Below are 25523 nucleotides of genomic sequence, written 5' to 3'. Positions count from 1 at the left end.
TTTTTATTTATTTATTTATTTTTTGCCTGACTTTTCTTTCATGCTTTGATATGCAAAGTTGACCGCTTCATCTCAAAAAGAAATTGGATCAGGCAAACATCCTGATTCTTTAAGAACAGATTTCAGTGTTCTCCTTCTCACTTTGGGCCAGTCACTGTTACCTCTGGACCTCAGAGCTCAGTTTGAAGAGCTGCAGTGCTGTAAGATTGGAAAGATGCATTGAGTTTTTTGTTGTATTGTGAAATCAGTCTGCAGGTCTCCGAGTTTGCTCTGGAAAAGTTTCAGAGATTTGCCTATCCTTTGTCTGAGATGTGTCTGTGCAGTGGCTAATTACTCTTAGCAGATGCAAATAGAAACAGCTGTCTCTGCCCAGCATACAATCCTCCTGCCAGCTCCCAGGAGCCTCCCTCCCTAGCTTCTCCTCCCTCCCCAGCTTCTCCTGGCATCTTTTCCAAGACTTCACTCATCTTAGCAAATCCTCCTCTCACTCCCACACTCCCTGTCAGCAGATGACCTTGGCTCTCCCTTCCCAGAGCAGCCTGGCTATTTACATAACACTGGCCATGTCTCTCTGCTCACTGAACGTGCCTGCCTTTACAAACGCCCACCTATCCTTTCTCTCCAGGGGAGGGCGACCTGATGCCTCCTACTTTTCAAATGAGCCTCTCCCCAAGTTCCACCTCCATCCTTGTCTCCATCCCTGCCTCTTTCTCAAGTATCTTCCGATTTTCACTGGTCACTGTCTTAATCCCCTCAGGATACAAGCATGACATCAGCTCTTCTGTTTAGATTTTGGAGGCAAAGAAACTGCCTCCAGCCCCCTTCTGAACACAGAGGCCACAAGTGTGTCTGTAGACAGAAGTTGCCTTGAGTTTGGTCCTATGGCCTTGCTACACTGGTTGGTTTCAGCAGGTCGGATTAAGGATAGGAGCTATAGCCAAAGTCAGCTCAGATGCGAGAGACAAAACTATACAAGTTCTGTTTGGGTTCCTGTTTGCAAGAAAACAAAAATCATTCCATTTAATTTAACCTCATAGGAAATTCACTGGATTGATGGCTGGCTCACATACCTACAGTAGCCTGCAAGAACTTTAGAAAAGAGAGTTCCCAGGAGTATCTGCTTCAGGGCAGGGCGAGGAACAGCAGAAGTTCTACCAGGTAAGAAACATTTTCAGCTTGCTGGCTCCCTCTCCTGCTGATCCTCTGATGGAGTGAGCTGTAGAGGTCTCTAGCTTGTGTATCTTGCTTGTCCACAGGCAATCTGGGTGGGGAGAGGCAACACTGGTTCAGTCACTACAGAGTGGTATGTTCTATCACTACTCTAGTCTGTACTAGGACATTTCCAAAATAGGAGTTGCTTGCTGGGTCGTGCAAACCCACAAATGGCAACTTTAGATGATTTCTCTAACACAGTGAGGATCCCTCAAAAGACAAAAAAAAATGAAACAGAGACAGGAGAAGGGGGAAGAGGAGGAGGAGGAGGAGGAGGAGAAGGAGGAGGAAGTCCTAGAAACAGAAACATTTTAACTAGAAACAGAAACATAGTAACTAGAAACAGAAAGGCCATAGCAGACAGGCAAAGATGACACAGTCTCCAAGAGCAGCTGGCAGACAGCAGAGCTGAGTCACGGAAATGACAGGCACAAGGGTGGGAGGACAGATGGATATCCACACAGAGAGGGGCTGAGACAGAGGCAGTGATGAGTGGGATGGAGGCAGGAGCTAGTATTTCTGAATGAGTGACCAGGGTGGACTAGCCTGAGGGATTTGGATAATAGACTCACTGTGCCCCTTGGTAGTGGCAGGGGGTGGGGTATAAATGTCAGTGTCACCCATCAGCTGTAGTCTGAAGGTGGGCATGTTGTTATTATCATCATTATTTTCAAAAATGATTACACGTCTCAGCTGCTTCAGCTATAAAATTATGCTGATGTTAATTGCACAATGGATGTAAGAAGTAAACTCAGCAGAGTTATAGTATTCCTGGATACTATACGTCCCACATGGCAGCTGTTAGTATTGCTATTGTCATTGCATGCTGCCCGTGAGTTTACAAATCCTAGTTTATTATTTTATCTTCGTGGAAACTTCCAACTCATCTCTTAAGGTTTAGTTCAGATATAATTTTTCCTGCGTATCTATTCATAAATCTTGGCACTAAGCATAACTTAATTCTGCAGCTCTTTTCAACAAACACTAAGTGACTACCACACACAAGGACAGTAACTTCCTAATCGGTGGAGATGTCAAAAGAATAGTTCTTTTCCTCAAAAGACTAAAACTGTAGTGGCAGCAGCACAAACATCCAGTTTATTGTCTTCTAAAATGCTATGATAGAGCTATCACAGTGTGGCACATGGCTCTGTATTTTTTTTCCCATCTAAATAATGTCTCTACTGCAGGATACATGCTAGTATCATTTCATTATTTGCATATCTATTTCTCTTGTATCTGTAAAACTCTCTAAAAGAGTTTAATTTGAAGTCTTTTGGTCTCCAGGACATATGAGACAGTCAATACATTGGTTGAATTAAGAACGAATTCATTATATTTTTCACTGAAAAAATTAGTAATCTTCATAGACATGTGTCTGCGTGTGCCCGTTGGCGCTCATGCATATGCACACGTTCACGTTCATAGTATCAGAGGACTTGGATATTGTTCCTAGGAAGCTGTCTGTCTTTCTTTTTTTGAGACAGGCTGTCTCACTGACCTGGAATTTGTAAAGGAGGCTAGACTGGGTGGCCGTGAGCTCCAGGGGTCTCAGTCACCACCCCTGCTGGGATTATAAGCACCGTCAGGTTCAGCATTTTTTTTAGTGTAGGTCTTAGAATAGAACTCATGTCCTCCTCATCCTTGCAAGGTAAGCACTTCACAGAATTATCTCCCCATCCTGGAAGATGGCATTATATTTGATTATTACTATTTAAAATAAAAAGCCTTATCCTGAAATCCCACAAAATTTTTCCTTAGCCCAAATTAAAGTTTCATCGCCAGTTAATGTCATCTCTAATCATGTTGAAATTTAAATCAGGGGAGGGAGATGGAGCTAGGGTATGCCAGAACAAGGCAGATAGGTTGCTGTGGCATCCCAAGGGAGTCTCACTCAAGCAAGATAAAATACCAGGTCTAGGAAAGGCTAAATCATGACAGAAAAAAAATTAGAACAGACTTGGGGAGCAGGTGGAAACAGAAATGGAAATGGTGGGCCTATGAGGGGTGGGCAAAGTCCCAGGAGGAGCCGAGATAGAAGGGGAAGATGCTTTAAGCATCGTTATTCATAAGGAGGAGGAGAATTGGTGAGTGAAAGGACCAAAGAGCAGCATCCAGATAGACGATGAGTGTGAAAGGCAGGGCAGATGAATCTCAAATATTGACTTATGTGAAGGCTATGGGAAACATCGGTATGTATAACAAATTATCAGGAAAGATTAGATGGAACTGCCTAATTACAAGAGGACAGGGTCCTATGGGAAGGTCAAAACAGGGCTCATGTCAGGCCACCTGCATGGGAAGAAGACAGTCATTCTTGAGCTTCAGTTATACCAGAGTGAGTGGAAGATGGAGGTACGAGAACCCAGACGTAGGAAGTGGGCCCAATATAGACCTGTGTATCACCGTCTGAAGTGTTCCATTACAGAGCCCTTCAGAAAGATGGCTGGGGATGCACAGAAGAATAATTCATCCCTAACTTTAACATTTCCCTATTTTTTCTTCTTTTGGCGTACTGAAAAATTTTGTCAATGTCTGTTTCCCGTGTCGCTGTCTCTTGCTGTTTATGGTTAGGTTTTGTGTTGATTAATGGCCAAACACAGCTTGAGAAGGTAACAGGGCATTATGCAAATGCTGAGTAACTCGATTATTTTTGCCTTCCTGACTCAGAATTCACAGCTGTGTGTGTGTGTGTGTGTGTGTGTGTGTGTGTGTGTGTGTGTGTGTGTGTTTTCTCCTTTGGCCTGTGACGTTGATCAATGAAGCCAAATGGAAAGAGCCAGCATGGGGAGGTGAGGGGCGCATGCGTGGGGCCTGGCACCGCCCCTTCGACGGTCTCTCAGGATTATCATCTTTCAGGGCTGGAAACAAAGTGTCCGAGTTCATCTTTTTGCAAATGTGGAGAATGAGCTTTGCGAAGTTGTGTGACTTGCTAGGGTCATCGCACGGGAGAATTAGGAGGCTGTGTCTCCTCTTCTGCTATAGGACAGAACCTTTAATATGTGATAATAATAACAGGAAAAACACTGTTCTCTAGCTAATAGAGAAAGGACTTCTTGGCGATTTAAATCCGGCTTAGTCTCCTAGTGTCCTGTCCTTTCTTTATTTTCCTAAAGCTGGATTCTGTTTCTGAGAATCAGTGAGAAATACGAGGAAAACAGTAAAATGGTTAAGTTAACTTTAGGAAGTTAATCTAGAGGAAATAGCCTTTGTGACTGGGGTAAAAATAATGCACACTTTAAATATGTTTATCACTGCATTTTAATTAACTCACGCTGGGTTTAGTAGCTGATTCTTTTTTTTTTTTTTTTTTCCTTTGCATGGGGAAATCTACCATGCATTTGTTTGTTTCTACTCTGTACTCCGAGAACACTACCATTTGTTTTTCTCCAAAGTGACTGAGCATCCATAGGTGAAAGTTTTGTCTGAGCTCCTGATCGTGATGCTGTATTTGGTGTCTTGTGTACTTAGTGCTCTCTGGCTCCTGAGAGCTGTCCTTGTGTTCTAAACCCCAGTGCAAACTGTATCATAAACAATAGAAATCTGTCTCCCACAGTTCTGGAGATGGACAGGGTCACGGTCATGGTGCTGGCTTATTTGTTGTCTGACAGATAAGTGTCTGTGTGGTTCATTCGTGACAACCTTCCTGGTACATACTCACATGGCAGAAGGGACAAGGGATTCATTCTTAAAGGACACCATTAACATTTGTCTCTGAGCAGACAAACCTATATTGGACTGCATGGATAATCGGGTGACTGGAACCCGTTCTTGAATCGGTGACAGAAGTGAAGAGGGCACTTTCTGAGGACTTTATGTCACTAGTCGGCTTTTATGATGAATTACATAAAAATGTTAAGTGGTTCAATCTGATCATGTGGAAGTTGATTTTCTGTGAGCTTACTCCATTTAGTTCCCTTCGTATATCAAGACCCACTGTGAAGGGGTTTGCAACCCCATAGGAAGAACAACAATATCAACCAACCAGACCCTCAGACCTCCCAGGGACTAAACCACCAACCAAAGAGTACACATGGAGGGACTCATGGCTTCAGCCGCATATGTAGCAGAGGATGGCCTTGTCGGGCATCAGTGGGAGGAGAGTCCCTTGGTCCTGGGAAGGCTCGATGCCCCAGTGTAGGGGAATGACAGGGCAGGGAGGCAAGAGTGGGTGGATGGGGGAACACTCTCATAGAAGAAGGGGGGGATGGGATAGAGGGTTTCCAGAGGGGAAATCGAGAAAGGGGCTAACATTTGAAATGTAAATAAAGAAAATATCCAATAAAAAAAAGGAATAAAATACCCAGTGTGAACACTTAGCTTTGATGAAGTAATTGAAATATATTTTATTATTGAAAATGTGTTCAGGAAATTATTTTGAATTAGATTTTGTTAATGTTTGCCTGTGACACTGACATTAGGGAGGCTAGGACAGTAGAATCAAGAGTTCAGGGCCAGCCTAGGTGACACAGTGATTTTTGAGGCCAGCCTAGGCTCCCTGGTAAAGCCATCTTTAAAAATGGATTGGATTTATTCAGTCAGGTTGTACTGGGAATATATATGCCCAAGCAAAGCATAACTTAGACTATTTCTCGTAAGTGGATAAGTTAAAGAAAAATAAAAACTTAGCCAGACGTGGAGGTGAATGTCTTTAACTTCAGCACTCTGGAGGCAGAGACAGACAGATCTCTTGAGTTCAAGGCCAGCCTGGTCTTGTGAGTTCCCCCTCTCTGTTTCTTTCTGTCTTTCTCTCTCTCTCTCTCTCTCTCTCTCTCTCTCTCTCTCTCTCTCTCTCTCTCTCTCTCTCTCTCTGTGTGTACCCATGCTTTATATGTTTACTGATGGAAGAAGTGTACCATTAACATAATTAGCAATTTGAAGTAATTATAGTTGGAGAGGGTACATGAATATATGAAAAGTTAAGTAAAATATTTTGCCAAGAAGAAGTCTCACAGGGTACATAATATTTTGAAGAAATTTTCAAGCTTTTGATGTTGAAAAATCTGGCTCCCAACCCATTGCACTTAATTTTTGCAAGAGAAGCTTCGTATCTGGTTTTGGTTATGAAAGAGATAATCTGGAGTGAGGAACAGAGAAGGTGACAGACTACATCAGATAAGAAGGAGAAAGAAGGCCTGCTTTCGGAAGGAAGGGGATCCAGCAGCAGGGCGGAGGACACTAGGGGTTGGGGGAGGACACAGAGAACAAGATGCGGTCCTGTGAGTGACGATGCCACACTGAGATTCATTACTTTGTCTGCTGTCCTCAAATTTTAATTACAAGCTAAACCAAACAAGAAGATTAAAAAAAAAAAAGAAGAAAAAGAAAATCCAGCTCAAGTTGAAATTGACAATGAAGGAAATGGGCAAACGAAATCCACCTTTGTCTGCGTCTAGCACCACCCATTTCTCCCTCGGCCTGCATCTCGGAGGTGCTTTGCGGGCATTTTTGATAAGTTGTGCTTTATACCCAAGCCTGAAGCTTGTCTCTGTTAGGGACATGGTTTCCTTGGGATGACGTGCTAACTGTCCACCTTTCCACACCACGGTCCCTGACTGTGCTGTGATGTTTCATGTTAGGAGCTGCTTCCCCATAGCTTCACTTAATAAATCCTATTGTTTGATTCTGGAAATTGGTTATGATGGCAACACTAATAAACAGACTTCTCAAGTCTTTTGAGTGTGTATGTGAAACTCCCAGCATCTTTAAAATAATTTCTGTATCTTCTTTAATTACTCAAAGTTGGCTTCCTTTCTAGGCAGCTAGAAAATCCTGTCTAAAAAGTAAGTTAAGTGAAACAGACTCACAGAGGAATAAGGGGAACTGGAGTTTGCTGCGTTTTGTTAGAAACAAAAGGGAAGTGAAAATCAAGCTGTTGTTTTTGTCCGAGAGAACACTTTCATACAAGTCTGAACTGTGTGTTAAGCACCCTCCCCTGCTCCCCCTTCCCTTTCTTGTCTCTCCTCCTCACATTAGCCACTTTGTTCCCCTATACAGTATCACTTCTATTTTCATGTCATATATATGTGTGTGTGTATATACTAATGTATATATATAAACTACATATGTTAGCATATTAGCATATACTATTATACTATATACTGATATGGTATATTAGTATATACCCTATACTAATATTACAATATATCATATATGTGTGTATACTCACTAATTTATATATACTATATTATTATAGTATATAATATATAATACATACTAATATGATATATTAGTATATACTAATATTACTAACTACTATGATATAATACACACACACACACACGTGCATTGAGACCACAAATGAAAGAAAACATAATATTTATTGTTCCAAGACTGGCTTAATTTACTTTATATTAGTATTTTCAGTTGTATGTCCTTTCCTGCAAATAACATAACTTTTATCTTCTTTACGGCTAGGAAAAACCCATGGTATATCTATAACTTGTTTTATTTATCTTTCTTCTGTTGTTGAACACCTAGATTGATTCTATAACTTAGTAATTGAGACTAAGACTGTAATGAACATTGATGTCCAAGTATCTTTCTAATACATTGACCTGGGTCCTTCGGATAAATAGCCTGCAAGGGTCGAGTTGCATTGTGTGGCAGACTATTTTTAGTTTTGATTCTTGCGCGAGAGCTTTTTGTTGACTGCTCATGACACGGCATATGCTGTGGACTGATTATTAGAAATCAAGCAAATAAAAATTCCATACTCAGCAGAGTAAAATTTTTAGAGGAAGAAGCAAAATTAGTAAGTGAGTATATATGCCAGGCATCTATGCAAAAGATAGATATTAGGAGTGGGATAGGGGTTGCCAGACTAACACTGCCGGGATAAAGCTCACGCAGCTGACGCAGCCGATATGAGATTCTGGGCTTGCTGTTATGAGCAATATAAAACACGGATGGAGGAAGTAATAGATAATACACATTTACTGTCAAATACATAAACTAGCACAAAAGAGCAATGTTGTTTTGCTGGAAGAATCAGAAAGATTTACGAGTTTAAAATATTTAAACATGGGGCTGGTGAGATGGCTCAGCGGTTAAGAGCACTGACTGCTCCTCAGAGGTCCTGAGTTCAATTCCCAGCAACCACATGGTGGCTCACAACCATCTGTAACTGGTCCGATGCCCTCTTCTGGTGTGTCTGAAGACAGCGACAGTGTACCCACATACGTGAAATAAATAAATAAATCTTAAAATATTAAAAAATAAAAAGATGCTCTGATCTCTAATTTGCTCATCGGTTGTTGCAAGCGGCAGATAGGCCTAGGAAAAAGACATCTTTGTGATTGTGTAATGCATTAGGATGGAAGCTATGAACACATGAGCTTTAGCTCACTGTGGGTGCTCTCTGGACCCTCTGGCTAACTGACCCTCTGTATCGCTGCAGGGATTATTTCTGATGTTACTTTTAATGTGTTCAGCTGCTCACCAGGTCTCCATGAGGTGGCGCTAGAGAGCCAAGTACTGCAGGGTATGTGGCCATCATCAGCCCTGAGCTTGACTGATGGTTGTATTGTTTGTTTCCTCCACGGGTTCTTTTTTCCACTTGGGTTTGCTCTCATTAGCCAGTGGGGTGGCCTGATGCGTGCTGGTGTCGAGGACAGTTTCAGTGAATCTGTTCTGAGAGAGATGAAAGACTCATGCAAGAGGTTGTCTTTCAACACCCTTGTTTTCAGAACCCTTGTCAGGTCAAGTCCGCGGAGGGTGTTAGCTTTTGTTCTCTAGCTGGCTGACTCTGGACTCCATTCTCCTATTAAATGTATTTGTTAGTTTATTAATTAAAAAAAAGATTTTGGTCCTCTTTCCTAGAAGCACACCCCGACTTAGCCGTGTTGATTTTCCTTAATGATTTTTTTATAGCAGCCTTCTCTTCTGTTCAAACTCATGTCCCCCTGTTTTGTTTATTTCTGAGATTGTAATTCAATTACATTTCTCCCATCCCTTTTCTCCAAAACCCTTGAATATACCCCTCCTTCACCCCCTTCAGATTCATGGCCTCTTTTTTTCTATTGTTACTACATACTTATTTTTATTTGTGTGTGTGTATGTATATATACATATATATATGTGTGTGTATGTGTATGTATATATACATGTATGTATACATTTCCAAATAAAACCTGTTGAATCCATACAATGTAACTTGTATGTATGCTTTCAGGGATGACTGCTTCACACTGGACAACTGATTAGCGTCTTCCTCTTCCCTAGGGAGGACCAACTCTTCCCTGGGGAGGACCACTGCTCCTGCTCCCATCTTCCCTCTGTTGTCTATAATTCTTTGTCCAGGGTTGAGGCCTCATGGGATTTCCCCACCCAGTTTCTCAGGGTCTGTGGTGTCATTTTAGTTCAGCTCACACTTGGGCAGTCCTGTTGGTGTGATTTTAAATGAGGGTAGCTTCTGTTGTTCCTAGGAGACAGGCTCTCACAGCAAACCCCTGATGCTCTGACACATTGTCTTTCTGCATCCTCTTCCACTATGTTCCATAGGCTTTAGTTGTAGGACTATCCTAGGTATATACGTGATATGTCATGTTCAGTGAAGGACATACGTGATATGTCATGTACAGTTAAGGACACATGTGATGTATCATGTACAGTTAAAAACACATGTATAGTCTTTAAACCCACAGATAAGTGTGGTCTGCATCCCGAATCAAGGAAACTGCTCTTTACGACAGATAGCTATTACCATGGATGTGAAGCCCACATTTAGTTTTTAAACTGTGGAAACTCCTGCAAACACCATTTTGATGTACAATCAATTCCCACAGACTCAGCAACTTAAAACATCAGATAATTTCACAGCTTTCTTGGCTCGGTAATCTTGCCATGGCTTAGAGGTTTCCCTGATGAGACTCAAGGGCTCTGCTTCAGGTGACTCTGGACTCTGCTTTAATCTGAGTCTGGGCCTAAGTAGCTGTTGACAGAGTTCTTTTTCTTCTGTCACTGAATGTACAGTGATTTGATTCTTCTAGGCCACACAGATCTCTCCTTCCAGGGAATCCTTTAGTGCCCCTTGCAAAGGGCTCACTTGATTTGGCCTGACCCCTCCTCCTCAGGATATTTTTCTACTGATGAACTCAGGGTGAACTGATTTGAGACTTAATTATATGGCCCTCTCCTACTTTTGCCATGTAGTATAACACAATCATAGAGGCAACATTACGTCATAGGCGCTGGCCCTTCTAATACGCAGGAATGAGGAAAAGGCTGCTTCCAGGCTTACACTGTGTGTAGGGTTGAGTGACCTGCTTTGCGAAGACGCCTTTGGTTCCTATTGTGTTTATGAGAAGAAAAAAGTTTTGGAGGATATAATCATCTTCTTAGCATGATGGTGTGTGTGTGTGTGTGTGTGTGTGTGTGTGTGTGTGTGTGCATGAGTGTAGTCAAGAGACATCAGTGAAGTTGCTAACAGCAGGGCATGTTACAGAATATTATAAAGAGGCCACCTATGAGAGGTGGTTAATTTTCCTCTTCTCAGGATTTTTTTTTTTTTCAGAGAATAATCCGATCACTATTTAAACACCACGGCTCTGTCAATGGGCAGTTGAATGCACAGTGACTTGATTCTTCAAGGCCACACAGATCTCTCCTTCCAAGGGCATCCTTTAGTAGCCCTCACAAAGGGCTGAGTTGATTTGGCCTGGTAGAGAAAAATCCACACCACTGCTCTTTATCTCCTTAAGGTTCACTAATGTTTTCCCTCGTCAGTGAGAGAGTTGCCAAGTCTCCGAGTTCTCTATCTTCCCCTTTAGACCCAGTCATTTGACACAATTTTTTAATACTAACCAATAGAGGCACTGAGTGTTTCAATGTTGTTTAATATTTGTGAGAAAAAAAAAATCTGGTGACTGGAACCCGTTCTTGAATCGGTGACAGAAGTGAAGAGGGCACTTTCTGAGGACCTTATGTCACTAGTCGGCTTTTATGATGAATTACATAAAAATGTTAAGTGTTTCAAACTGATCATGCGGAAGTTGGTTTTCTGTGAGCTTACTCCATTTAGTTCCCTTGGTATATCAAGACCCACTGTGAAGGGGTTTGCAACCCCATAGGAAGAACAACAATATAAACCAACCAGATCCTCAGACCTCCCAGGGACTAAACCACCAACCAAACTGCACACAAGGAGGGACCCATGGCTCCAGCCGCATATGTAGCAGAGGATGGCCTTGTCGGGCATCAGTGGGAGGAGAGGCCCTTGGTCCGGTGAAAGCTGGATGCCTCAGTGTAGGGGAATGCCAGGTCTGTGAGGTGGGAATAGGTGGGTGGGGGAACACTCTCATAGAAGCAGGAGTTGGGGGGATGGGATAGAGGGTTTCCAGAGGGAAAACTGAGAAAGGGGCTAACATTTGAAACATAAAGAAAATATCCAATAAAAAAAGGAAAAGCACTGTGAACACTTAGCTTTAGTGAAGTAGTTGAAATATATTTTATCATTGAAAAACGTGCTTGTTCAGGGAATTATTTGGAATTGGATTTTGTTAATGTTTGCCTGTGACACTGACATTAGGGTGACTAGGACAGTTGGATCAAGAGTTCAGGGCCAGCCTAGGTGACACAGGGATTTAGAGGCCAGCCTAGGCTCCATGGTGAAACCATCTTTAAAAATGGATTGGATTTATTCGATCAGGTTGTATTGGGAACACATATGCATATACATGTAAGCATATCGAAACAAGTGATAGAGAGGAACTCATGGATTTGAAACTTGGGTGAGGAGGGCCGTATGGGAGGGCTTGGAAGGAGCGAAGGAAAGGAAATGATGTAACCATAGAATAATCTCAAACATAAAATAAATAATTAGAAATGAGTTGGATTTGGCTGTGACTGTCAGTAAAATTCAAATGACTTCAAGACTGAAGCTCGTTTTTGTCTTCTGGATACAGGCAGTTTCATTCTCCTTGAGGCTTGCGAGGCTTCTGTGTAGATGCTTTACGATCTATGGTCTTTCTTCTCCAGGACAATCCTTCAGATCCCCATGCCCGCCACTTCAAGTGAGGAGAGGTGAAGAGTATGCTTCCACCCTTTAATGGTCTTTCCTGTTGCTTCACCCAGTACTCTGCTTATATTCCATTGGCCACAATGTCACAAAGCTTCATCTCTTTGTGACAGAACCAGAAGTTTCTGCTTTTATTCTGTGAACCAATTTGCTCAAGAAGGACAACAGATATTTGAGGACAAAGCCGTCTTTGCCTTCCTGGGTCTAAGGTGACCTAGTCACGTCACCTAGAGTGTCAGTGGGAGTGTGTACCTGCAAAGAGCTGTCTGCAACACACCCCCTTCAGAGCACAGGGACCACTAAGATAGAGGGGACAGAAAGCCTGTAGGAGCCAGAGGCTGGGGTGGACTGGAGTGTGGCAGTGTCTTCTCAACATGACAGGGCAGCTGCAATCATGACCTTTCAGCAGCTGTTCGAGGGACCTGCATAAGGTCAAGCTGTTCAGCATTCTAGAACGAAGAGGGAAAAGGTTCACAACCCTCTGTAGTTTGTGAGAAGCTGTGGACAGCCGATGGCATCTAGGAAAGAGAGAGTGAGTTTCTTCACGGCTGTAGTTCCTGGTAGGTGTAACACACTCCAGTAGATGACCCCATACTAAGGAGTATGTGGGCCGTGTGGGGGTAATTAAACAAAGAGAGGAGGATAGAACAGAATTGGGTTGGTAAGAAGGTGGGGTGGATCTGGAGGGAGTTAGAGAGAGGAGTGAAAGGTGAATGTGATCAAAATACTTTGTGTGGAGTTCTCAAATAATTAATAAAAATGTTTTAAAAGATACAATTTAACACACGCTTAAACATTCACCTAAGAAGTTTTGAACTATTCTGTCTCCTAATTTACTAAAACTTCAGAAAAGGAGCCCATTGATTTTCATCAATGATGTAGAAATGGCAATTGAAGAACACGGTCGGTGATCTATTTGATTTAACACGTTATCTAGTTGTTAAAATCCCATAGTGGATTTTACACAGGGTCCTTGCATGCTTGCCTAAAGGATAGGATGCAAGGTAGGATGAGTCTGATGTCTCAATGTGTGGACAACTACAAGTTGAGTGCTTACTTGATCTTTAAACTCTTCTTAATCAGAGCTTGTTTTGAAGTTCACAGAACAGGGTTATCAGGACCAAACTTTTCAACATCAGTAGGACAAGCATCAGAACCCCTTCTCAATCCAATGCATCCACACTCTGCTTTTTACACTCACTTTCTGACTTGGGTTCCTGTCTTCAAGGCCAAGAGGTCCCTTTTCCAGCCACTATGCATCCATTTTGCTGTTCTGGGCTTCTGGGAACTGCCTGGTTCTTTTTGGATTGCTTAAACCACTGGGAGGTCTTTCTCCTCTGAATGTCCATTTCCTTATTCCACCCATTCTAGAAAGTCTCTAATTATAATTACAGCTATGCCTTAATCACACCGAGTGATTCAGATGACAAAGGAGAGGCTCTGTGACACATTCTAAGTTTTAGCTGCATGATATAAACAGTAACCAAATAAGTGTGTGTTAATATTTATGTAACCACCATCTGAAGGCTGCACGAAGAAGAGCTGGCCGCTCCTAAGAGCTGTGCCTGCAAATTAGATGTGTGAAAGGAATATGCATAAAGCAAATTGATCCTCTAAAGGACCTTACATGCACACAGGTAAAGTAAATTGTCATATAAATTAAATCAGAAACTGTTTAGTTCTTGGTGATCTGGTCTATAGTCCATACAAGGTTGGACCGCTTCTCATACCACATTACAACTATTTTGGTAGGTTGAGATTGTGTTACAGAGGAGAGCCTCACACTCTTCTTTCTAAAATAAAATCGAAAACAAAACTTCGGAAGCCTTTCTTTTCAGGAGGACCACCAGAAACAAGTGGCTGGCAGCTCCGGCTCACTCAGTCTGACCCAGCTGCTGTCAGCTATTACCTAAATCGTAAATCCCGATTTTTATCACTTTTAAACTAGGGTCAATTGTGGTGCTGACATAGGCACAAGGGGGCACAATGCATTTAAATACTTGGCATATATTCTGATATACAGTGTGCACCAATGTGCCACCTTAAACAAAGAAGGAAAGTTTGAATGTAGCTACAACTTCATTGCTGTGTTCAAAGTTGGGAAAGTGCATACTCACACATCAGATTAAAAATACAATGTGGCCCTTATTACTACCCAATGTGAAATAAAAAAGTAACAACTCTCCTGTCCCATTTAGTATAACAAACCTTGTTACCTTGTTGTTTTTATTTTCAATCTGTGTGATGAAAAGTTGAGGACAGAGGCCAGGTTCAACGTGGGAGTCAAAGGGAGGTGTGCGGGGAGATTGCACAACATGACTCCGTCCAAATGCCATCCTAATCTCCAAAACCTCACTTTAAGCCTGCTGTGATACATTTTCTTCCTGGTGCAGCTGGCTGCACCACACCAGTTCCAACCTAGTGAAACCTGAAAACTTGGGTGTTAGCTTTTCATTTGACCAAAAGATAGAAATCTAGCTTGATAGGACAAAGAGGCATTGGGTAAACTTTGCAACTCACCCATCAGTGTGTAGTCTAGCAAATTGAGGTCAACCTGTTAGAAATGAAACAACTGGGGTCTCACCCCCCATTCTAGCTGAATCAGAATCTGATTAATGTCAAGACCCCCAGAGATGCCCTGAGGTAAAGTAGGGTGATGGACCTCATTGCTTCAACCAATGTGTTGTGTGGAGCAGATGAAGCTGAGTGAACGTGTGTTGTTGACGTTAGTGGAGCCATGTCAAGGACACAATGAAGCAGACTCTGCCGGGCTTTTCCCTTGTTCTACAGATGACAATAATGTGTAACAACCAGAGTTTCCTCCTTCCAGATCACTTTAGTATTAGACTGGTCCTCTACAGACCCTTTAACAAGATTAGCTAGTCTGCCTCCTCTATCAGCCATATACAACAAATGCACTGAGTTTCTGGGATGCTGGTGCACCATCAGAGCACACTGCCCACCCCCACAGTTTGCCCTGATGATGCCAGCCCCTATGATGCCTCCCCAACAATGCCTGCCCCAACAATGCCTACCCCGATGGTGCCTGCCCCCACGCTGTTCACCCCCCATGCCACCCGCCACAACAATGCTCGCCCCCATGCTGCCTGCCCCTACACTGCTTGCCCCCTGCTACCCAACCCCCACTTTTCTGTTGTTTGTCTTGTCTTCATTTTTCATTGGCCCAGTAGATCAATCCCAAAGGCATACAGGTCATAGCACTGGATTTTTTCTAATTCTAGCTATTGATTGTAATCTTTGCCCATGTTTTAGTGAGAGCAAAGACTTGTCTTTTTTTTTTACCATAACCAGCCCAAATCTTGCCCTTCACCTGTACTACAGTACCTACAAGTACTCATGGGCTAGAAGAGTTAGTTACATGCGTTGGGCTCAGAGACCAGGAGGCTAAGTTTCAAGTCTTCCGGTTGCTTCTCTGAAAACTAGAATAAGCTAGTTCAATCGTTTGTAAAACATGGATAATAGTATTTTCATGTTTAACCTTTCAGTGGCTCGTCTGACTTACAGCACACGTGCTTCTCTGTGTGGGCAGTTTGTTTTCCAAACATCTTCTGGGTGGCTAGCTTCAAGTAGCCTTTCAGTGAGTCAAAATAGTCAGACTTCATGCAACTCAATTTTATGCAGCCCTTTTTCTGTGTGTGACTTATTTTCAGAATGAGGAAGCATTTCTCAGTTTCAGTTCCTCAAGCTTGCTGTGCGTGGCTGTGTTCTAGTTCAAGAGACAAGGTACTTATAAAGAAAAGATGTTTTCCCATGGAGCTGTCATTGCAGAAACCACCTCACACACAGTAAGCCTGCAGTATAAAGCAGACTTCACCTTCTCGTTTAGGTAAAATATCTATAGGGCATGGGATTGCTGTATTATAGAATTCTTAGCTGAGTATGTGAACTGCAAAACCCATAGACAGAAAAAAAAAAAAAAAAGAGCTGCAATCATTGTTATTATTGTTTTAATTCTTATAGACCTTAGGACTTAGGGGGGAAATATTTCATTTTGAAACTCATCGATAAATAAAATGCAGGTGTGATTTTTTTCAGTCATTTTATCACTCAAAATTAGTTTTTTATTTCCGGAGTCCATTTCTGATTGCAAAAATTTAGGACATTAAACACCATTAAATTTGGGCCTGAATTTGTAAAATCTCGGATTTTAATATTTCAGAATAGACTAAGAGCTAAGTTATACTCATGCATTCCTTATTTTTATATATTTATTATATAGTCAGTTATTCTTACAAACATGCAAAGGCTTTTTTGGGTCATTTGACACACAGAAGTTCTGTCTTTACAAAGGCACTGTCAGTGGAGAGTGGCAGTCACTTTGGTTTTTCCTGTTCTAACGCTGGTTCTTTAAACACATAGTCAGGCATAGCAGCACACAACTTTAATCCCATCATTCATGTAGCAGAAGTAAGTGGATCTCTGTGAGTTCAAGGTCAGCCTGGTCTACAAAGTGAGTTCCAGGCCATGTAAGGCTATACAGAGAGATCCCATCTCAACAAACAAACAAAACAAATCAAAACCTCCCATAACGCATATATACATTTTACAGATATGGCTTAAACTCAAATATGCCTTCACACATATGTTTGATAACTTTTCTGAGACTCAGCGGGTTTTTCCTCTCTCAGTAAGACTAATCCCTTAGTTTGAAGGTTAGTTGATAAAACCCATCACAGGTTCAAGTTCAGGTTCACCCTTATTGCCTGGGAACCAAAAGAGTCCTAAAACTTTCCCACATGTAAAACAAGCTTCACACTAGTCACTAGCATAGCAAAAGGGGGGAGGGCATTCTCTCACCCCAAGTTTTGCTTTTAAAATCTTTTTCTCAACTCCTGTGAAGAGAAGAAATAGACATAAGATGAAGTTTTAACCACTAGGAACCCCCAGAGACCTTACCATATATAACAAAACTCTCAGATCACAGTTCCTTGATGGGGGTTGAGAGAGGATGGCAATAAAGTGTGGCCACTAAGTTTCCTATGTCTTTTTTCTCTATTTCTGAAAGCACTGGCTCACTAAGAAGGAAAAAATCAGAAGGGGTTGTTCTCCATTCTCCTGTTTGTAATGTATAGCCACGTATAACAGGGAGTGCAATTTCCTGAAGAGAATTAGAAAAAGCCTTGAATAACAGGCAAAGCCCTTCTCAAAGATGACTTGTGGTTTTACTGTTTTTCTCAAGTCCAATGGTCACAGTGCCTTGTCTGAGACTCCATCTGTAATTTGGCATTTGGAAAATGAATTTAGTGTTTTGGGGAATCAAATCCAAGCTTACATGTTTTGAAACCATATTTCCGCTCAACAAAGTAACAGAATACATCATAAGGCAAGCAATGGCTTTCTTTTAACAGCGCCACGCTGTTTTTCTTACTTTGCTTCCCTCTAGTGTCTCAAAGTGAAACATGCACGGGCATTCACACAGGGGCCAGTCTTGCTCGATGAATTTGTTCATCAGAAAGAAGCTGTATCCAGTTTCTGCCTATTACAAACAAAGCTGCTATGACCATAGTTGAGCAAGTGTCCCTGTGGTATGGTGGAGCTTTCTGAGAGTATATGTCCAGGAGTGGCATGGTTGAGGTAGAACTAGTCCCAGTTTTCTAAAAAGTGACCAAATTGATTTCCAAGGTGGCTGTACAAGTGTACACTCCCACCAGTCATGGAAGAGTGTTCCTCTTGCTCTACATTCTCCTCAGCATAAGCTGTCTCTTGAGTTTTTGATCTCAGCCACTGTGACAGATGGAAGCTGGAAACTCAGAGTCATTTGATTTGCGTTTCTCTAGTGACTAGAATGGCGAACATTTCTTTACGTGTTTCTCAGCCATTAGACATTCCTCTGTTGAGAATTCTCTATCGAGCTCTGTACTCCAGGTGAGTCCCCTAACAATTATAGCGGGGCTGCCTCTGTTCCTGCCTTTGGATTCCTTTTTTCTAAATGGGCTGCCTTGTCTGTTCTCAATGGGAAAGAATGCACCTAGTTCTGATGTGCCAGGGTGGGTTGGTACCCATGGTGGGGGACAGCTTCCATTCTTAGAGGAGAAAGGTAAAGGGGGTTGGGGGAAAAGCGTGTGAGAGAGGGACTGGGAGGAGAGGAGGGAGTGGGGCTGTGATTGGGATGTAAAGTGAATAAGTAAATAAATTGAGGAAAAGAAAGAAAAGAAAGAAAAAGAAAGGGAGGAAGAAAGAAAAAAAGAAGCTGTAGAAATTTCTCGTTCTTTTTACAATTTGAAGTCCCTCTGCCTCCCTAACTTACCAACACCACAGAATAACTCTTCCTAGAAATACATGGATTTCTAAGGACCAAGAGCATGATAAATCATGTGTTTTTCGGTAAGGAATGTCTGGTTCTTGCTCCTCCCTCCCTTTGTTTGAACCTAACAATATTAGAGATCATAAAAACATTCAGATATCAAACTCAACTCATACTTTATAGGTGAATAATTTACTATAATGAAGTATTGATTTATCACAGAGCAGTTTTAAAGAGGGGGAAAATCTATTAATATTTAGATCTCATGTGTTTTGTACTCCATTTTTGTCTCAGAGGGCATCCTTGCCCAACTTCTGGTAATGCTTGTCATCTGTTTTTTGTTTGGTTGGTTTTGTTTGTTTGTTGTTTGTTTGTTTATTTGGTTGGTTTTTGTCCTTATTCTCAAAAAAGAAAATGATGTTCAAAGCCTGTTCCACAGCAGGAACTGTTACCGGGCAAGTATTACTCCTTGATTAATAATCTGAATGAGACTCACTGTGCTCTGTGGTCACTCTGGCTGGTGCATTGGCACTGTGATTCAGAACCACTTAAAGTCCCTTTTGTTGGAAGGAAGGGAATACATCACCAAACACATTCCCAAGGTTTGGTATCTCAACTTTCAAGTTGGATGGCTCTCCCCAGCCAGATGTATTAATCAAAGAATCTAGGTGTGACTGTCAGTAAGCGACGCCTCTGCCTTGTCTCAAACAAGAAGATGCATGGTGACTTGAACTACTTTATGTTCTCAGCAGCACCACAAGACACCAGCACTTTGCCTGCCGCCTATCAGAGAGTAACCTAGGTGACAGGCCAAAAAAACAAAACAAACAACAACAACAATCCAAAACCCCCTGATATTAGTTCTCTATTTTTATTTTTAGGAATTAAAGATTACTTTTTAAAGAAACAATACATGTCATCTTATTAATTCTTTGAGAATTTCATACATGCATGCAATATACTTTGACCATATTCACCTTCCCTATCTACCTATAGAACCTTTATATCTTTCTGAAACTTAAGGAGAACTGTTGGGCTCTAATTGACATCCTTGGTATTAAGAAGGGTCGAGCTAAGGTAGAGATGAAGCAAGCCTGGGTGAGATATTTTTTTTGGCTTTGTTTTAGAGATACTTGGCAGTAATCTTCAAAGGAGACTTGTTTATCTTTCTTGGCATGGCTTTTGTTTACTTATCTTGGAGCCCCACCTTTTACTTGGGGTGGCATTTTCTTCAATGTGCTAGACAACTGTGCTGAAACTTCCCACAGCACCAAACTCTCTGGCCAAGTTAGAAACGAGTTAAGTTTGGTTGTTTGTCCCATCAAGTAGAAAAATAATATCCAAAGGACTGTCTTGCAATACAGTGTTGGTTGATACACTGTGACAATCACTAGCAATTTGAGTACTTCAAAGTTGCGATAATTCATTACAAACCTATAAGCCCCAGGGCTATTTGTTGCTCTTCATAGTTTGGTGATAATGTCATTTTGCTAGAGACAACACTTACTTGCCATCAAATAAGGAAAGGTCAAGCTGGTGTCCAACTAGAAGCTCCATTCCTATTAGCTAGTATTCACAGTACTTAGAAGGTACGCTGCACACTACTGGAGGAGAAAGGTAATCATCAATATCACCCATCTGCAAACCCTGTGACCTACCAATAGTAACTGGCTGCAAGATATACTGGTGTATTAGTGGCATAAACATAGGAGTAACCAATCATTTTTAGATGTAATTTAAGGCCTACTCTACGAGATGAGATTTGACAAATACATGGTATTGCTAAAGTGGCCAAGAATTTGATGCTAGACAGGTCATGGGCTTAGGGGGAAATCAATTACTATTATTCTGCAAAAGGAACAACAGTATACTGCCTCCTGACATAGTGCTATATCCATAGATCAGTACATCATTCAAGCTGCAGCAGATAAGCTTCTTTTTGCAAGAGATGGAGACTAACTCAAAGATCCACAACTGGACAAGGTGCAGAGAGTTAAGAGGCTCTGGGGCACTCAGTACTGTAGGCATAATGTTTTTGTACACTGTGTAAAGATTATCCTTGTGTTAATTGAATGCTGGTTTCTTTGCCCTCATATCTTGTTTCAATTCAGATATGGCATTGTAGTGCTTATTCTAAGTATCCCCTGTTTCAAGTTTGTATAAACATTGCTCACATTTATTCTCTGACTTGTCACCAAAAGCAGATCAGCCAATGGCTGGGCAGAAGAGAATAGGATGGGGCTTCTGCCAGCCAGGGGGAGGGGAGAGAGGAAGAGAGGAAGAGAGGAAGAGAGGAAGAGGGATTTGCCACAAGGAAGGGATCCAGAGAAACATCATGGAAAAACACCCGAAGCCCAGAAAGCCAGACCAATACTAAAATGCAAGTATCTCAGGGATTTTGACTGAAGTAGCCAGATTAGAGGATTAGATTAGATTATTAACTGCCCAGTGATTGAGCCATAAGTTTATCAAATAAATCTTAGAGTCTTGTTTTATTCATTTGGGAGCTAGCCAGGGATTAAAAAAAAAAAACCCTGCCACTTTAAAAAATATATTCGCACAGTCCTAAGTGGGGTATCTGTAGGCTTAGATTCTTTTAAAAATCCACTTTTAATAAGGGTTTTTAAATACTTTAAGCTTCCTTCTAGGTTACCACCTATCATAGATAGTCAAAAAGGAAAGGTTAATAGAGCAAAAAAAAAAGATGTGTACCTGTTTAGAAATCATTTTTTTTTGAGCAAATTTAATCTGCATTGTCAGGATATCAGCAGTTTAGTTTATAGGAATCATCAGTGGCAGCTCAATCCACTTGAAAACACTATCCAGGATTCAGCAATGCAAGTCAATCCAGAAGAAACCGTGATGCACTGCCAATTGGCCTGAGACTGAGGAAGTGGCAAGAAGCTGCTGAAACACCACCAGAAGGTTTTTGATGTGTTTTCCTCTATGAAGTTACGACAATAGATGACCAGCACAGAATGGTAAGGCAAACCAATACCATACGACATCATCCACTGTCTGTTGGGTTATATTTATATCTTGTTCAAACATCACATGCTCTCTCAAGTGTATGCTCTAACAAAACATCACATGTAATTTTTCCAGGCTGCTTCCAGAAAAACACCGTGTGTCTGTTCTCAGGAAAAAATCCTTCCATGTCACGTGTCTGCTTCAACAAAGATATCCTCTCATAAAACGGTTTCCAGAAAAACATCACATAATACAACTGAGTCTTCAAAGAAACCAGAAATGTCCACTTTAGGTGTCTTCATCAAACCCCTCTCCTCAAGACTCAGAGATCCATCTAGAAGAAAAGGCAAAAAGATTGTAAGAACCAGAAGGGGTGGGTGACTACAAGGATATGGTAGTCAAGACATAGCTGGACCAATGAAACACATATGAACTCACAGAGACTGTGGCACCACACATAGGACCTTGCACAAGTTCATGCTTGAAGGGGTCCCAGCACTTGGAAGGAGAAATGAACACAAAGTCCAGCCCATAACCAAGAAGTTATTTGCAATTGATTCCTAATGGCAAAGGAAAAATCAGTTTTCCCAGTGAAATGTGACTGTATATATCAACCATAGTCCAGGGTAGGCCTCCATGTCCAGAGTAGTTAGCCAACACAAAATAAATTCCATATTTTTAAAGGGCTTTTCATTTCATTTTAGCATTGTTTTTGTCTAATTAGTTGTCTTGTTTGTTTTGATTTTTTTTTTTTTTTTTTTGAGAAATCAAAAGAACATAAAATTGTGTGGAAAAGGGAGATAGGGAGAACCTGGGAGCAAGTTGAGGAGAGGAAAAATGTGATAAAAGTATATTATATAAAACAATTTTAAATAATTAAAAAATAAACTGCCAGGCTGGAGAGATGGCTCAGGGGTTAAGAGCACTGACTGCTCTTCCAGAGGTCCTGAGTTCAATTCCTAGCAACCACCTGGTGGCTCACAACCATCTGTAATGAGATCCAATCCCCTCTTCTGGTGTGTGTCTGAAGACAGCTACAGTGTACTTATATAAAATAAACAAAATCTTTAAAAAAAACTGTCAGTGAACTTTTTTATTTTACTGAAAGTGATGTACTTTCATTTGTCATTAATAGCAACTTTACCTTCTAATAGAAACCATAAATACTAAAGGTATTGCTTCAAGGCCTTGTATTTGTAGACCTAAAATTTTAAGACAGAAATTTTTGTGTAGGGCTAATAGTGTCCAAATGCAGTGGCCAGATGCATGGGTTTTAGGGCAGATTTACATGAAGAAGGTCTCTTGACCGAGAACTCTCTGGAATTGAAGACTTCATAAGACCAGGGATCTTTGATTTATGCCCTCTTACCCATGCCTTCAAACTGCCTGACATATTACTAATATGAAACTACCATAGTGTTTGTTTTTCTTTCTGTGCATAAATTTTCCTTTATGGCTAGGGTTTTCACACAAAAAGAGACAGTGACATTTTGAAGGACTCCGCAGGTTAATGCATGCAAGAAAGAGGAAACATTCTTCAGAACTCTGGCACGCTTGGCTTTCTGCTCCCATTACCTTGCTCATAATTTTCATTGAAATTATTTATGAAACTATTTCTTTATTTAGTAATGAAAATGAGACCAGAAATATATCTAATATTAAATATTTTAGTATTGCAATAAAAGAATTCTCAGTATTCAGAGCTGAAAGTGGGGAGGGTCATTATATTTGTGTTGTTGTTATTGTTATTAATACTATAGAAGGTGTTGAGGGAGACATTCATGTGCATACCCATGGGGCAGAAGACACTTTTATGGAGTCAGTTCTTTCTTTTCCCCGGGCTCTATGCTCAATTCTCAATACATTCTAAAATGAAATAAAAAGGGTGTAGGGCATGGAATTTGTTTTGTGTTGGCTAACTACTCTAGACATGATCGCCTGCCCTGAAGTATGGTTGATATATACAGTCATACTTCATTGGGAAAAGGTGATTTTTCCCTTTGTCATCACGAATCAATTGCAAATAACTTCTTGGTTAGGGGTGGGACTTTGTGTTTACTTCCCCTCTTCATTGCGGGGACCCTATCAGACATGAACTTATGCAAGGTCCTATGTGTGGTACCACAGTCTCTGTGAGTCCATATGCATATCATCAGTCTGGTTATATCTTGAAGACAGTTTCCTTGTACATCCACCACTTCTGGTTCTTACAATCTTTTTGCCTTTTCTTCTAGATGGATCCCTGAGCCTTGAGGGGAGGGGTTTGATGAAGACTTCAGTTGAACTCAAGTCATCAGGCTTGGGTGGCAAATGCCTTTTCCTGCTGCGCCATCTCTCTGGAACTCGACATTGTTGTTGCTAAAAATTTCAGTTGATTAATATCTTTCGTATTCTATGACCTGGAACCATCAATAAATTTCATCAGCACAAAAATTAAAGTTGTTTTTCATAATCAAATTAAACTTTTGAGAAATAATTTCTCAAGGGCTTTCCATGACTGAAGGGTGTCTGTGTGGAATGCTCACGAAACTTAACCTGGATCATGTCAGGTAGCTGCCTGTCGATGGATATGAGTGTCACCTAATTTCATCTACGTTCATGAGTAATTAGCTTCATGAGTAATGCTGGCCCTGAGCCACCATTAGAACTTCAAAAATGAGTAGAGATATTTCAGATCCCCAAACTGTGTGTGTTATAGTTACAATCTTGATGTGAACACAGACATTATACAATGATTGACACTTACCTTGGATGCAGAAAACTGTTTCTGCTTTATATTCTTGATTTTTTTTCACTCTGTTACTTTATTCTACATGTAATTTCAGATGCTAAGGGTAAGGCTATTTTGAAATAGAGATGCCGTGGAGATTATTTTAAAGCAGTGGTCCTCAACCTACCTATTGTTGCAACCCTTCAATATAGCTCCTCATGTTGTAGTGGCTCCAACCATATTTCTTGACACTTCATTACTGTAATTGTGCTACTGTTACAAATTGTAATGTAAGTTCCTTTGGACATAGAGGTTTGCTGAGGGCTGGAGAGATGGCTCAGCAGTTAAGAGCACTGGCTTCTCTTCCAGAGGTTCTGAGTTCAATTCCCAGCAACCACATGGTGGCTCACAACCATCTGTAATGGGATCCATTTCTGGTTTGTCTGAAGACATCTACAGTATACTCATATACATAAAATAAATAATTTTTTAAAAAGGGGCTTTCTGAAAAGGTCAGGACCCACACATTGAGAATCACTGCTTTAAAGGTTTTCCCAGGAGAAATTGTCCTAGCTTTAGGAAATAAAGAATCTATGGAAAGATGTGTGTTGCATTATTGCATGTTATTTTATTGTGGTTTTTACTTGCTAATAATTTCATACTTAAAACTCACACAAATTGTATTAAGAATACATCACTACCCTTCCACAAAATTCAACGATTGCCCCATTTGACTCTATTTCTTTGATGGTTTGTGTTTTTGACCATGCATTAATCATTATGTGACTATGAAGCTGTACACATCACGGTCCTTTACCCAGGTACCACCTGTCCCCTAAACCTTCGCTTATCTTCCGTTTCAGTAACATTGTGAAGACTACAATTGTCCTCTCTTTGACTCACACAGTCCTCATTGGTCTTCTGTTTTCTATTGGCTAAGGTCAAGCATACATTCTGAACCAGATACTTCCCAATGATAACTTGCCTTTCTCAAGGCACAGTGTGGAGTCAGACAGAGGTCATCTGCTCCTTACGGCTGATGTTAATAAGATGGTGAAAGTGCTGCTTAGCTCTCACTCTGCATAATTGCTTTGTTTTTAACTTGACATTAATTAGCAACATGTGTGGTAAGACCCTTTAGGTCCATGCCAAGTTTCTGGTCTTCATCAAAATCTCTTTTTAGATTTAGCATCTGTTGATGTTTCTTGTCTGCTCCAGTCTTCAGTATGATGCTAGGATGGTGTAAAATCATTTTTCTTTCTCTCTCCACCCGACATTTACTCCTCACCTTTCCTCCCCTCCCTTCCCCTCCCCCCTCCTTTTCCCTTCCCCTCCCCTCCCCTCCTCCT

General features: G+C 41.1%; 1 long non-coding RNA gene across 1 annotated transcript; it reads left to right on the top strand.

The window, feature by feature from the left end:
- Positions 1-813: 813 nt before the first annotated feature.
- Positions 814-24247, top strand: LOC143441569 (uncharacterized). Its single transcript, XR_013109129.1, has 4 exons — positions 814-1158; positions 21321-21475; positions 21600-21821; positions 23699-24247. It is a non-coding gene; the product is annotated as an uncharacterized LOC143441569 (long non-coding RNA).
- The last annotated feature ends 1276 nt before the right edge of the window (positions 24248-25523 follow it).

Source organism: Arvicanthis niloticus, chromosome 3, assembly GCF_011762505.2.
Source record: "Arvicanthis niloticus isolate mArvNil1 chromosome 3, mArvNil1.pat.X, whole genome shotgun sequence".
Classification (NCBI taxonomy): domain Eukaryota; kingdom Metazoa; phylum Chordata; class Mammalia; order Rodentia; family Muridae; genus Arvicanthis; species Arvicanthis niloticus.
Note: the sequence above shows the minus strand (reverse complement) of the source record. Positions and strands in the feature narration are given on the sequence as shown.